This window comes from Eublepharis macularius, chromosome 10, assembly GCF_028583425.1.
Source record: "Eublepharis macularius isolate TG4126 chromosome 10, MPM_Emac_v1.0, whole genome shotgun sequence".
Taxonomy (NCBI): Eukaryota; Metazoa; Chordata; class Lepidosauria; order Squamata; family Eublepharidae; genus Eublepharis; species Eublepharis macularius.
In genome coordinates, this window is record NC_072799.1 from 69885263 (window position 1) to 69901334 (window position 16072).

General features: G+C 42.1%; 1 long non-coding RNA gene across 1 annotated transcript in view; it reads right to left on the reverse strand.

The window, feature by feature from the left end:
* Positions 1-381: 381 nt before the first annotated feature.
* LOC129336435 (uncharacterized) overlaps positions 382-16072 on the reverse strand; it is a 29763-nt gene continuing 14072 nt past the window's right edge. Inside the window, exon 2 of the long non-coding RNA XR_008597714.1 lies at positions 382-852. This is a non-coding gene — a long non-coding RNA (uncharacterized LOC129336435). The remainder of the gene's footprint in view (positions 853-16072) is intronic.

Below are 16072 nucleotides of genomic sequence, written 5' to 3' on the forward strand. Positions count from 1 at the left end.
TGAGTTCAGTCATCTAGGAGATCACAAGAAAGATCATTAGGAGAACCTGTGGTGCCAGCAAAAGGTGCTCTTACAAAAGAGGTTAAAAGAAAGGGTGAGTTCCAAGACAGGCAAAAGAATCTACAGGGAGCCAGAACAAATGACATATAGGTCTGCACTGTTTGGAAAACACTAGTTTCTGAAAGCAAGTCAAGGCAATCTTAGAGACCTTAGAATACACGCCAGTAACAGATGCTCTGCTTCTTACTGCGACTAATGCCTGTATCTAGCTCCAAACTACTTTCACAAGTGACACTGTTTAATCTGGAATGTCTCTCTTGACAACATTGTAAACGCAATGGAGAAAGCCAGAGACAGACATTTTTAAAAGTAAAATTGCCGTTCTGTCTAAAGAAGGATTTTATTTGCAATTTGCAAGTGTGGAAAGTACAAAAAATTGATTTAAGCATCACTTTTGAAAGCAACCAAAGTATGTACCGACAACTGAGATTCTTGACTTAATGTTTGCTGGTCCATCTGCTCTCTTTTCCATTGCTTGTCCCTCTTTAATCTCTTGAATGTGTTCCTAATTTAATTTGCATATCCATCAGTAACCTTCCTTCAAATGCTGGTCCTGTTCTTCATCAACCCAGCATGATATGTTGGACTGAGGCACGGGAAGTCTCATTTTTCTAATGTCTGGAGATTTGGGCTTCTCTTCAGCACTCTGAATTTGCATTCTTCCATGCAGTTTGAACTATGGAAATTGCAGCTTTGTACTTCTCTCTCTAATGTTTCCAATCTACCAGTGGAGCTGAAGATGTCAGGGCACGCCCCTTTGTCTGCAATGTTGCCTTCAGTATATGAACCAGTCTGAAAAAAAGTAATGCTAGGTGGAATCAAACAAAATGAGACAAGGGAGGAAATATTGTTGAACTAAAACTAAGAAGAAACTTGACTCTTGTCCAGCAGGTTACTTTGTAGTAAAGGAATACGCTTTACACCAAGAATTTATTTGTGGCTTTTGAAGAAGCTGTGAGCCTTGCGAAACGGGACAATTTAGCCAGGCAAACCCGTTGCCAATCTCCTGCCGGAGATTGATTTGACCCTCGACATTTATGAATAAAGCTTTGGATTGCAGCAGTGGTCTTTTGGCGTGTCCTTAGTGTGCCTTTGCTTTGGAGTAGTGGTTAAGAGTGGCAGGACTCTAATCTGGAGAAGTGGGTTTGATTCCCCAATCCTCTACTTGAAGCCAGCTGGGTGACCTTGGATCAGTCACAGCTTCTCAGAGCTCTCTCCGCCCTACCCATTTCACAGGATGATTGTTGTGGGGATAATAATAACACACTTTATAAACCGCTCTGAGTGGGTGTTAAGTTGTCCTGAAGGGCAGTATATAAATAAAACAATGGCTGCTTCCACACACATTGGATAATCCACTTTCAATACTCTTTAGTGAAGATTTGAAACTGATTTTCCATGTGTGGAACAAAAAATCCACTTCTAAAGGATTACAAAAGTGCATTGAAAGTGCATTATTCAACGTGTGTGGAAATGGCCATTATGTTATTATTTCTATTCCAGCATCAGCGGCCCCAATGGAGGTTTGGCAGTGACATTAAAAGTGTCACGTAAACTGGGCAATCCACCATATTATGCTGGTCACTAATGTTTTTGTTCTTTTTGTTGAACAATGAAGAGGCTGTTGCCTAACATGGTTGCTCATTGATTAGCTAAGACGAGTAAAAACTCAACATTCTCACATGACTGGTGTGCTAACTGCAAAATGTGAATTGTTACATAGAGAAAAGATCCATGGAGCCTTCTTTCATTGCAACTTTTAAGCATGCTCCAAACACTCTTTTTGGAATTGCTTCACAGCATCTGCTTTTTGGTGTTTTCTTCCATCCATGGCATATTTTCAGAATGCTTCCTCATCTTTTCCTCGCCCACACACATACTTGTGAAATTGAATTATTGTATCTCCACTTAGCTGTCAGAAGTGATGGTGGCATTCCCAGATGGAGCTGGGAATTTAACAAAACACACACACATGTACATATGCAAAGCTTCCTTACCCATATGCACAATGTAACCTTTTTACATAATTCAATAGTTACAAATGCCAACAACTTTAAAGGCTTTTCCACATATGCTCTTCATCTTTAGCATAATGTTAATAGTAGGGTGTACATTGCAAACTTCAGATGTCCTGGGGAAGCACTGCTCTGCATTTGTGTGATAGTCACAAATACTGTTCCCTTCCCTCCCACTCCCCAGGCGTCTCCCCCATTACTGAAATTTATATCATAAGCTCCTTGGGTCAGAAACCTGTTGCTAGGATGCTTAAACACCCGCTGGTTTGGTTCACATCCTGTTTGCCAGTCACAAATGAGGAAGCAATTTTCCATTATCAGTTTGACTGCTCATTCACCAGTTTGTGGTTGTTCAACAGGCTGATTTACTGCATTCTTAGAATATAGTTAGAAAAGAATATTCATTGTGTATTTAGAGCTCATCTGTATTAAATCTTTGTGCGCATACACATGCGTGCACACAACACACCCAGAGCACTTCTGAGACTTTGCTGACAGGTCTAGATCTGTGGAGAGGTGCCTCAGTACACATCATAGGTGGTCATCTGCCTCTGGTAGGGCTCTCCAGAGAACTAAAGGGATGTTGTAAGGGCCTTCTTTGCTTTTTGATGTGTTTGGTAACCAGCACCTCTGAAGTAGTTTAATACTAATAAATACTAATAAACTTTAATAAACACCATCTTGAGCACACATGATTGGTCTGTGCTTGGGGTCCCTTTGAACCTACAAGCAGATTATACCTGGTTTGGCCTCTGAAGGTAAAACACCCTTGAACAGACTGGGTGATCAGCTCACCTCAGCTTGTCTCATTTGAACTGGATATGTTTGACTTTCAAACACATTTGACACAAAGTCTGTGGTAGTTATAACTCTACAAAACATTTCATACATTCATGGTGCTTGTTACATATATAGGTCTAAATTGTTATTCTTCATATTGGAGCAAAAGGGAAGCCCATTCATGCAGAAACTCTTTGTGCAGACACTATGTTAGGGCCTGGATTTTGCTTTCCTTTACTAATATTAAATCCATACATCAGCTGTTTGAATGCAAAAGCTGGTTCAATGATATATATGTTTAATAAAATATAAAGGTGAATGACAGGAATAGAAACAATACAATTAAAAATAAGCCATATAATTTTAGTCATTTCATAAGTTCTGTGAACTGACATCAAAACATTCTGGATCTGGAAAGCAGAAAGTTACACACACACCCCTCTCTCTTCATTGCCTCCCTGCTAAGGTTTTGTCAACAGAATGTTTATTGTTGATATATTTTGTTTGCCAATTTATAATATGGATATATAGGCATTCAAAGCACAAGCTTTGTGTAGGAAAACATACTGTGGTGTGGTTTATATTTTTCAGTGTTTGAACCATTGAATATTTAAACAAATAAACAAAATATGGCACTTTTATTAAAACTTTCTGAGGATACTACTCCCTTGAAATTTTCCTGTGGTCTCTGGTTTAATCGAGAAACATGTGCCATGTTATTGAGAAATGCAGCATTCGTAACAGCAAAATCCTTGAATTATTTTCTACTTCGTGGTTCTCATGGCAAGAGACTGACTTTCTTGGAGGCATAAATAGAGTGCGTGTATGAGAGTTTCCTCAAACATCTTCCAGGTGATGTAGAAAGGGCTTCTGCGTCATTAGTTCACATGAGCTGTTCTTTAGTGTCTGGACAATGAACTCATTAAAATAAAATCTGTAATCTTGAAGACCTCACAAGAAAATTCACTAGATCCTCCAGGGCCTGCTCAGATAATGTTCTCTATAGGATTACTAAACTAAGAGCAAAAAAGAAAAGAGTCCAGTAGCACCTTTAAGACTAACCAACTTTACTGTAGCATAAGGTTTCGAGAATCACAGTTCTTTTTGTCAGATGCATCTGACGAAGAGAACTGTGATTCTCGAAAGCTTATGCCTCAATAAAATTGGTTAGTCTTAAAGGTGCTACTGGACTCTTTTCTGTTTTGCTACTACAAACTAACATGGCTAACTCCTCTGGATCTAAACTAAGAGCAAGTGTAACTACTTAGTTATATTCTCTGTGGAGTTACAAGTTTGTTACAAAGCCTATCCATTCAATAAAGCACCATTTTCAACTTGAAAAAAATGTGGCAAGGACATATTTTGTCTCCATTAGATCTGTGAACCACATTAAAAAATGGATCCGGCGGCTTTCCCCACCCCATGCCTTGGCAACATTCACTTAATGGAAAGGTTGGAACTGAGAAGTCTATTTAGTGCTCTTTCTTTCACTTGCCTCTGAACAGAACAGTAATGGCGTGTTTACGGCTTTGAGCCATTCTGACCAAAAAAGAAAAAAGAGCTGGAAACGGCTAGAAAACACGTTTGGCTGGTAAACCCCTTCGAGCTTCCCATATGTGTTCCACATTGTGCCTCATACACCCTTTGATGTTGCTTCCCTGCACACACATAAAGACATTAGGATTGATCCTTTTCCCAGCGAGGTGATTTGCAAACTTCCATGGATTTTGGTTGAAACAAGATTGGCTGTTACTGCATAATGAACCAGAGACATTAAAACTTTGAGAATACATGGAGGCTCTTGTCCTAAGCATATTAGCACAAATTTCTAAGACCTTGTTATGCTACAAAAATTTTAAAATGACCTATTGAAAGTGAAATTCATTAATAATTCTACTACATTTATCCTCACAATATCCTCGTATTACAGTAGGCTCCAGAATAGTGATTTACTTTATCAAGAGCCACTCCCAGCTGTTTACCCACACACACGTCATGGCTACAATCACCTTGCAAGTGATTCATGGGTAGCAATTCAAACAGAGCTTCCGCAAAAGACTTTTCAATGGATTGACCTAGGACTTTGATCCATTCCATGAGCATCCTTTCAAGTCCAACCATATGAAGTTCAGTGACAGAGTTATGTAACTGCTTTAATACAAAGGAATCTTGTAGCACCATAAAGGCTATTTAGCTGCAGCCAAACTAAATTTTCAAATGGCAGACTGGAACTTCCCTGCCTCCTCCATTCCAGTGCAGCCCACTGATCCCCATGAAATGCTGCTCCTGGGGGATAGCACGCCCTGAGGAACAACATGAGGCGGGGTCTGCAGCAGGAAGTGGGAATCAGCAGAAATTGCTCATTTACTCTGGATCCAAACCATTAAGTCTCGTAAATATCCACCTAAGAGCCAAAACACACGAGAAGAAATACCTAGATTCAGCATGTGTTCTCTTACCTCAAGGTTTGCCGGGATCTGTAGGCGTCCTGGAAGCTTAAAGTTTAGCATTTACAGAGCAACAGGAAGGGAAATACAGGCGCCTGTATGTCCCTTCCCCTTCCTGCTGCTCTGTAAATGCTAAACTTGTTCTCTTACCTCAAGGTTTGTTGGGAAGTGTAGGTGTCTTGGCAGCTTAAAGTTTAGCATTTACAGAGCAGCAGGAAGGGAAATACAGGCGCCTGTATTTCCCTTCCTCTTCCTGCTGCTCTGTAAATGCTAAACTTGTTCTCTTACCTCAAGGTTTGTTGGGAAGTGTAGGTGTCCTGGAAGCTTAAAGTTTAGCATTTACAGAGCAGCAGGAAGGGGAAGGGAAATACAGGCGCCTGTATTTCCCTTCCTGCTGCTCTGTAAATGCTAAACTTTAAGCTTCCAGGACACCTACAGATCCCGGCAAACCTTGAGGTAAGAGAACACGTGCTGAATCTAGTTATTTCTTCTTGTGTGTTTTGGCTCTAAGGGGAACTAGGTGTTTCCTCCCAGACTTACTATATAGGATCGCAGACTTAAAGATGAGCTCTAAAGGCCCCCAAGGTTTCTTTGTGTTTTTGTAGTAGCAAACTGGCATGTGCGTAAGGACACAATCTTCTACATGCTTACTTGGGAGCAAAGCACATTCAACACAGTGAGTAAATATGGGCCGTTTCCACACAGCTGGTATTTCTTGCCCTTTGCTAGCTTTGTGTGTGTGTTTTGCTGAGTCACCCCAAAAAACTCAGCCTCCACAAACACTCCCCAAAAGCTCTTACCTTGCTGTTTGGGAGGGGAGGTTAGGCACTTTCGTCATTGTTGCCCACCTCCCTTTCAATTTTTTTTTTGCTCTGCACATGTGCAATTGCATGCTAAGAGCTTCGGGGGAGGAGCTGGGCTGTGATCGGAGGATTCCTCAAAGTGCTTTAACTATTCACATGCCCAAGAACGTAGAAGAAGCAGTCCGTCAGCCAGCAGCAAAAGAGAAGACCAGGGAAAGTGCGGTCCCAGAAAAGGTGCCGAAGCAGTCTGCAAGCATTTTGCAAATAGAAACATCTGGAATTGTCGTGAAAAGCCACCAGCCTTCTGTGAGTGGGCCATCTCTATAAGGATGTACAGAAACAGGCCCTGCCTGAATCCTATTCAAAGCATTAAGGCTTTAAAGGGCTTAATTTTGGCAAGATCATATTCAAGTAGTTCTAGTCTGTACTCTTTGCAAAAGCAAAATCAGGCTCGGTGACCACCCCTTGAGAGAGGCTTGCGTATTTTGTAGCATACCTATTTGTTTATTAGTTTTATATTATTTAAAACATTTTTATGCTGCCTTTCCACCCAAATAAGGTTTCCCCAAAGTGGTAAACATGAAAACGTGAATGCTTTAAAATATTTAAAAATATAAAATAATTTTATAAGAATGTATAAACACATAAAAACACGATGCCAAAACCAGGAAAGAGAACCAATAACAGCTATTTGGAGTATGCCTAACAAAAAATATTTTTACCCTCTGGCAGAAGACAATAACAGAGGGGGACAGAGCAATCTCCCTGGAAAGCGGGTGTTCCAAATACCTGATGCCTTGACTGAGAAGGTCCTTTCTCAGATGGTCACCTGTTTAGCCTCTGATCGTGGAGGCATCCAAACCAGGGCCTCTAAAGATGACTGGAGTGAACAGGGAGGTTCATATGGGAGAGGGTGGACCTTAAGCTATCCTGGCTTGAAGCTATATAGGGCTTTAAAGGTCAAGACCAACACCTCGAATTGAGTCTGGAAGCAAGTTAGGAGCCAATATAGAAGGAATAAGCCTGATGTTACTGCTTCTCTTGCAACTGTATCTTCATAAGTTATGTTTGACCCCTTCTATATGTCAGAATTCATACATAAAACTCAACAAAGTCCTTTGCATTGTTGGGTTGTGATGGATTTCATAGGTGCAAAACTTCTTGGCCTAGAAATAGTTTGTCCAATGGAATCCTAAGCAAGTTTACTCAGGAGTATATTTAAATGAGTTTAATGGGTTTCGCTCCTTCGTAATTGTGGCTTGAATTACAACCTTATATCCTCAAATCATCCTAGTCAAGAAGTGAGGCACAGCAGCTCCACCGTTTTGCACAGGATTACTCAGAGACTCCAGACCAAAATCCCTTTTTTAAACATATCAGAGGAATGTAAATGGATTTTTTTAAGTTCTGGCATTTAGAATTTGGTGGTGGTGGCAGGATCCCCAGTCTGAGGATATGGGACAGGTCAGTCATTACATGAAGGCTTCTTAGTGGCATTAGAGAGTTCGGGCCATCATTCACAAGGCGGTTGGATCATTTTGGAAAGTAGACTTTAAGCAGAGCTGCTCTTTGCAAGGGGCAAAATTCATAACCCATATTATTATTAATAATAATATTAATATTAATATCCCACCCTCCCTGCAAGCGGGCTCAGGGCAAGTTACAACAGAAGATAAAATATACAAGGTAAAATCACAATAAATTAACACAGCTTTCTAATAAAACACCCGCTTACTGTATAAAAACCATATAACATCTGACGGAGGTTGAGGTGCAGCTTAACCATGCATGGTCACTAATATATAGGGGGTAGATGGTCAATACTCCCTACAGACATAGCAGAGACTGGGAGAGAGGCTCATTTGGTGGAAACCCTGATGGCCTCAACCATACGCCTGGCAGAACATCTTCATTTTACAGGCCCGCCTGAAGGAGACAAGATCTTGGTGGGCCCGGATGTCCTAAGACAGAGAGTTCCACCAGGTCGGGGCCAGGACCGAAAAGGCCCTGGACCTAGTTGAGGCCAATCGAGCCTCTCTGGGGCCAGGGACCACCAGCAGGTGCGCACATTATTATTATTTATTATATTATGTATTATTATTTATTATATTATATAATATATTATATAATATATATAAACTGTGTTCATGAAATATTTGGCAGCTCACTCCTAAATAAGTTTGGATTTAATGGATCAACATGTGTTTTGGGATGAGGTGGGATATTTGTTCCACTGACAGACTCTAATTGTTGCTTTAATGGGTTTATCCAGGAATTAATCCTTCAATCCACTAGTCAGTAAATCCAGTAAAAAAAAAAAAGATTAAGTTAGTTCACTGAACTAATGTAGAGTGCTCAGTGCTTGCTCACCAGACTGGCAGGCAAGGATCCACCGCTCTCCTGTGAGAGCCTGTTTAAACACTCACCCTCAGGTTAGCTGCTCCATAATCCTCGCTGTGCTCCTAATAGATTCCTTCCTTTCCTTTTTAAACAACGACTTCTGTAGGCATTTTCTCACAGCCAGCCTAAGTTAAATTCAGGGTGGGTGGGGGGAATCATTCATTTGGTTTAAAAAATCATTCAAGTGGGGTCGTTTTTAAATAACGACATTCACATTTAGTTTATCCTAAAATGTATTTTGGAATGTATGGAGGGACAATAAAGGTTGCAACCCTGAGCACATCCAGAGTGCTTTTCCCTAGCCACTTAGTCATTACAGTTCATTTCAAGATTTTGGATTAGGAATTAAATTTTCATATCACAGAATAGCACCCTTATTTCAAAAACAAAACAGAAATTAAACACTGTTGACAGGTTTATGGAGGTTAATGACTCTTGCTTCCCTTTTGACATAAATATGTGTATCTGAATATTATATTTATAGAATATATATTTATATATCACTTTATACATTAGTCCCACATTTTCCTAGTTCAAGATGGTACAATGACACACAAATATAAAAAATATGGGGGAAATTGGGGGGGGGGGCAAAAAAAATCTCATGGGAAAATGGGAAAATATGCTCTCTTTTAGAATGAGTGATGGGTGAGGCTCTCTCAGCCTCACAGGGTGATTGTTTTGAGGATAATAATAACACACTTTGTAAACCGCTCTGAGTGGGTGTTAAGTTGTCCTGAAGGGTGGTATATACATTGAATGTTGTTGTTGTTGCTATTGTTGTTGAATGCTAGTAAGAGGATGTATTTTGTAGCCAAACAGCAGAAGTGTTTAGACTCAGCACTAGACATTTAGACAATACTTTCCAAATACTTCACATATATTCTCTTGCAAACCTTACTGTAATGCGGGACATTTTCTTATCCCCCTTCTGTAGATAAAGATGGCAGGGGGGAGGACTGAGGTGCAGTTCAGCTTGTCGAAACCAACCTTAGAAGTTTATAACAAAGGCGAGATTTTGAACCGGGGTTTCTGGTTTATAGCTCATAAACTTCATGTTATGCCAGGAAACACCTGTTGATTACCTGTTTAGTTTTTGCTGGCTGAGTGCTTGTGTGTGTGTGTTGTTGGGTGAGCTGCACAGGCACTTCACCCCTACATGGCTTTCCCAACCAAAATTGGCATCAATGCTCTTTTGATCTATGGGATACAGGATGGATATAAGAACCTTTCCCCACACAAAGCAAACAGGATCTGGAGGCAGCAGTTAAAATCAGGAAAATGTCTGGTGGGGGGGCTATATGTACTGTTTTCACGATCCAGTTAGCAGTTTTCTCCCCCCCCTCCAGCGGCATTTAAAATGAAAAAGTGCCAACATGGAGAAGTGGCGAGAGTTTGAGACTAGGATCTAGGAACCCAGGTTTAGACCTGCCCTCTGCGATGGAAGCTTGCTGGGTGACCTTGGGCCCGTTACTCTTGTTTAGTCTAACTTACCTCACAAGGTTGCTGTGAGGATAAAATGGAGAAAAGAGTAATGTTATAAGCCACTTTGGGTCTCCACTGGGGAGAAAAGTGAGATACAAATAAAGTTATAACATATCTCTGAGAAACGGGTCATTTCGTAGAAAAAGAGCTGGAGGAACTCATTAGCATAACTCATTAGCATATGTCATACCCCTTGCCATTGCTGGAAGTGTTATTAACATAACTGATTTGCATATGCCACACCCCCTGACATCACCTATCCTGGCTGTTTTGGACCCAATCCTGGCCATTCAGGGCCGAAATTGGGCCCTAAATGGCAAAAAGTGGGCCGAAAATGGGCCCAAAATGGTCAGGATCAGGCCGCTGCTGAGTGGGAGAGTGATCCACCACCCATCAGAGGCCCAATCTGGGCCGTTTCGGCCCCAATCCAGGCTGAAATGGGCCCAAAATGGCCGAGAGTCAGGTGGGTGGGGCCACCTGACATGTGACCTCTTTGGGGAACTGCCAGAACTGCGTTCCTGTGCGTTCCTCCTCGAAATGAGCCCTGCTGAGAAATATTTCTTTTTTCCCAACATGCATGTCTGCGTCCTTACTTTGCCATGGAAGCTTGCTTGGTGAGCTTGGACTAGTCACATTGTCAGCCTAACCTATCTTACTGGGTTGCTATGAGGATAAAATGGAGAAATGTAAGCAGCTTTGGTTCCCTATTGGGTTGAAAGGTGCATATATATTAAGTAAATAAATAAATTTAGTTTTTAAAGGTGTTACAGAGTTAACCCTGTGGTGGGGGGGGAGATTACTTAAAACAGGCACAGGAAAACGAAATGTATCTGACTGCTTTAAAACAACACATTAAACGCTAAATCATAATTAACCACTAAACCACGAGACTGTGTGAAGAAGATGAATCTCTTCATTGATCATGCTGTCCAGGTACCAGTCTTCTGACTGAAGAGAAGTCAGAAATTTACTTTTTCCAGATCCTGGTGAAAATCTTGTATCCCTGCTAATGTTCACTCAATGTTGTTTTTTAAGAACTTTATTTAAACTCACCCTAGTTACCCTTGAACAGATTAAAGGAACAAGAAACACAATTATACAGAGATCACTAGAATATGTAAATGAGTTTATAAACAAAAAAGCATACGTGTCATCCCTTCTCCTCCCTAGCTTGCATTTAAAAATGAAATGTAATTTCCAAACTTCTTACAAAAGATGCAAAGTCATATTATACTGTAAAGTACACCTGAGCATGTACAGAGTATTTTTCCTTCATTGCTAAACAAAGTGAGCCTATCTCACATACTTGGAATTAAGATATCATAACTTCCTTCCAGGGCAAAAATTCTGGCTTTCTATAAAAGTCTGAGTGCTCCCTTCCAAAAACTTAAGAAAAGCCCATACTCCCCTTCTTCTGAAAACACAGTCTACGTGTTTTTTTATTTTTATTTTTTTAAAAAAATAAAAATTAAAAAATATAGATTGTGGCAGTATTCCTGTAAAGACTTCTAGCAGCTACATTTTTCTTTTGTGGCCTGAGCTGCCAAAAATTCTGTGAAGCACAACCTTACACACATTTATTTTGAGCAGATGAGTTTTGGCATTGAACTTCCCACTGCAGTTTCTTCCGATGCAGAAGAGGCAAGCTGTTTTTCCATGTTAAATTTTTATATGGATATAGAAGAATTTTCAGCTACACCTGAATTTAGCTGAAGTAGTTCCTTTGATTGCTTTAATTATATCCTCATAGGAAACATTGGATAACATTCTTGATTTTTTTAAAAAAAGAACTTGAAATGCAGCCTCAATGGACAATGAATTTGATTTAAGTAGTGGCAGTGCAGAAGAGGGTATCCTTAACCTTCTCCTGTGTTATGTGTTATTTGGCCTTGATAGATCAATAGAAAGAACACCACAAATGGCACCCAGATCACAGTTCAAAGAACCACTTCCTTGAATTAGGAGATGGATCTGGGACCCAGCGGTGTAGTGAAGTGATTAAGAGCAGCAGGACTCTAATCTGGAGAGCCAGGTTTTATTCCCCACTCCTCTGTTTGATGTCAGCTGGGTGACCTTGGGCCAGTCACAGCTCTTTCAGAGCTCTCTCAGGGTGATTGTCATGAGGATATAATAACACACTTTGTAAACCACTAGGAGTGGGTGCTAAATTGTCCTGAAGGGCGGTATATAAATCAAATGTTGTTGTTGTTATTATTTTGGCTCTACATGCAATAGAGTAAAGGATGACCTTTAGGTTTCAGCTACTGAACATGAAGACTGACCCATTCCCTTTGTACTTCTTGCTCTATGTTTTAATGAGAGAGTTGGAGCTTTCGGTAGTGGAACTTTCCATAACTTTCAAGAGTGGAAGCGTTCACTATCAAAAGTTGTATTGTGTGGAAGCAATCCGACATTTGAGCTTTCTATCCTTATGGAACCAAAAGCCAGTTCTTATTCTTTGTAGCAACATTTTGGAAACCGAAATTGGCAAATGTGAATCTCAGCATCCCTTGGAGATTTTGATAGTCTTTGAATTTGTCATTTTTCTCCCCGTTATCATTTTTTCTTCTTCTGTGGTCATTTCACCCAAGCAGGGGTGTGTTGGTCATAATGAATATGAGGTGGATAAAATCATTTCACTGAACCAGATCAAATGGGGGACATATTTTTAGTTTCACTGCATTATCAGTAGCCCTGATGGAGTTGTGTGAAATTCTGGAATTCAGCCTCCTCCTACACCAACCTAGAATGAGATGTAGGGTTCGAAGTAGAAGTTGGCTGCCATAAACATACATGCTGTGTAGCCCAGTCAATAACCAGCTGCATCCTGCAGGAATATGGACAAGTGCATGCCTGTTTGGTTCTGGCATCTTTCGCTCAGGTGTTCCACCACCGTTAGCACCTATTCTCTCACTTACTGGCCAATGTAAGACAGCAGCTAGAGTGCTGGATTTATAGTAGGAAGGGACAAGTTCAAATCCTTTCTCAGCTACAGATTTTAGAAAATGACCTTGGGCCAATCACTATCAAACTAATGTCTCGAAGTTGTGAGGACAAAAGAAAATGGACACACAACAATTTCCTGTTGTGTGCCTCATCAGCCACTGTGATGCTTTTAAAGGGAAAAGGGGTCTCCTAGTTTGCCAGTCTACAACCCTAGTTCTCACTGAGGTAGTCACAATGAACTACACAGGATGCCTGGCTGGTCTAACTTTCTCAGTGTTTACTGCCTGGGTGGGACGTACCACTTCAAACTACACATGGGGCTCCAATGGCTGAGAGAAGAAAAAAATCCCTGAATGTAGAAAACTAGATGTAGGAGGTTACGCCTCTTCCCTTCTCCCTGACCCTCTAGTTTTCTATGTGAAGGGGTTTTTGGTTTGTTTGTTTGTTTGCTTATCCGAGGAGAATTTAAGCACGTCTGAAGTGATCCAACCCAGAGAAGAGCTGGCCGCCAGAAAACAAGGCCTTCTCCTGACCCTATGCAGAGGGAGAGTGCCTAAACATCTGTGTTTCGACACATCCTTCCGGGGACTGAGCGCTTATCTCCAGGCATTTTACCGCAGTCAGCTCCTTGCGGTCTCTCTGCTGGCATGAGCCCTGTGGCTCTCGGTCGCAGAGGAACCGCCTGAGGAGATGTTTGTTTTGTTTTTCCCCGGCCCAACCATGTCTTCTGGTATTTGGAGCAATTATTTCATTTTCTATGGGGACGATCTGTCATCAGCTTCTGCGAACAGCTTATTCGTCTTCATTAAGGCTCCAGCGATATGTCATTCCGGAGAGAAGGAGGGAAAGAGGAAGCCAATTTGGCTGGGATGATCAGTGAGCGAGGTCAGGCCGCTAACGGAAGGCTCCGTGGGTGTGAGAAGGGGTGAGGCGCGGGCCCGGCCGGGGTGATTCTCGTGTCAATAGGCTCTCCACCCGCTGGGAACCGACCGTCCCTCATCCCACGGCCTTCCAAAAGCTCCATTGGCGCCCGATCCGATGCGCTCCGCCTTAGAACGGTTTAGACTGCCTTGCTTCAAAGACATGAATGGGGCTACTTCTGAGTAAATGAGAGGGAGGAGGCTGCAGGAGCAGCGCTCAAGCCGAAGAATTAGGCAGCAAACCAAGCGCCCGGGCTTGGCTGGAGCGTGGAAGAGTAAGTCTGAGATCTCAGAAGCAGCCCCCTCCACCGCAGAACCATTGGACTGCCTTCTTTCACGGGGTGTCCACTCACCCAGGAAAGGGCAGCGAAGACGTGATGCCGGCACTCTCCACAAGTTACAATGGATGGACGCCCACCCTGCATGTAGACGGCTAACAAACCCCTCGGCATAGGGTTTGTTAATTTCATCTTCGCCTCCTTAAAGGCTCTGTCAATTTCCCCTCCCCTTCTGGGAGGCGAAGATGACATTAACAAACCCTCTGCGGAGCGATCTCACTGGCTGTCTTTTAAAACTACGCTTCCTGGCTAACATTGCTTCTCCCTACAGGTCCCCCTGTAAGATATCTCGTGTGCAGAGTTCTGCTTGCAAGAAAGAGCCAACTCTCCTTCTCTTTAAAGATAAAACCAGGGACCAACACTTACATAAACGTTGGGTTTACATTGCACGTTCAAGTATGCCTGCTTAAAACGTTCCGAATTAAATATTCAACGTGCCTTCAAAGGAAATTCAAGTGTACCCTGAAGACACCTGCATTCACTGTAAGGTGTTCCTGCTCAGTCAACTGATGTAGAAATAAATTCTGTGATCTCAAACAGGGTTTAAACGGAGGCGAATGATCTAGATTAGAACTGAGGGTTATCAGGATATTCCTTGTCTTTGTAGGAATGTATCGCAAGAATCATGACGCGTGGCTCGATCTTTTACAGGAAGCGACTAGTGGATCCAGCAGGACTCTTCTTAAGTTCTTCCTGGCGCTTTGCTGTCGTCCTGCTCGCCCTGTTGTTCCATGAGTCTCTTTTTAATTCTCCGCCACTCCCACCACCTTTTGGAGAGTTCTGTTGTTTTAACACTTTTTCATTTCTGCCTCGATCCCAAACCAATGTGGCCTACTTCTGATGCCAGAATTTGGGAAATCGCAGCTTCGCCATTAACACCTTTGCTGAGCCTTTCCCACAGATTTGATGCCGGCAGGGTCTTTCGAAGTGATTACTGCTGTCTATCCGATGCATTTCACATTCAAATCGCTCTCTGGAGAGCCTCTCAGATCTTTGGAGTTGGCAAACTCGGTTGGTTTCGAGCCCAGCTCGCAGCGCTCCCAAACTCTTGTTTGCTGTCCCTGCTCTTCCAAAAGCGATCGGTGGGTGGCGCTCGAGTTCCCTCGCGTTAACCCGACCAAGGTTTTAAGAGCGGCGTGCTGCGGATTGGCACAAGCCGTTGGCCGAGACCACAGCAAGGGACAGCTGGGAGATTTATGGGGAAAACAAAACACAAAGACAAAGATCGCAGTCCCAGCAGATAACGGTTATTAAAAATTGCTAACATTTTTCTCCGAATTATCTCTTTCTCTCCCTCTCCCTTTTCTTCCGGTTCTCCTTCTGCGGTGGGAGCTGGAATTCTAGGAAATGTTGTTCTTGGGTCAACCCAATATATAAAATCCGTGAGAAGAGTTTCTGCAGTGGACGGGAATGTCTGCAGACTGCGGCAGGAGCTCTCCCGCAACTGGTGATGTGCTGGAGAGAATTTTAGGCAAGGCAAAGAAAAAACGTGAAGATTCTGTACTCGGTTCTTTGAAACTCTTTGAGAATTAACCCTTCTAAACAGAATGAGGGAGTAAAACCGTAGATGGGACTTCCTCGGGCCGCAGACAGTTCGGAACCTTCTTCCACCTTGTTCCTGTAGGGAACAAACTTAAGGTCTACTCGGATGCAAACCTGATGTTATTCAATGCGGCTCTTACAGAAAAGTTCCCTTAGGACTGCAGCCTAACACACTCGGGAGTCGTTTTAGCTAATATTTATTTATTTATTTTTATCGTCCGCCTTTTTCACTGAGACTCAAGGCGGATTACACAGTGCGAGATTAGTACAGTCAAAATCAAGGACATTTCCATAAACAACGCCATAAATGCAAGTTTACAAAGACGTAGGATTAGC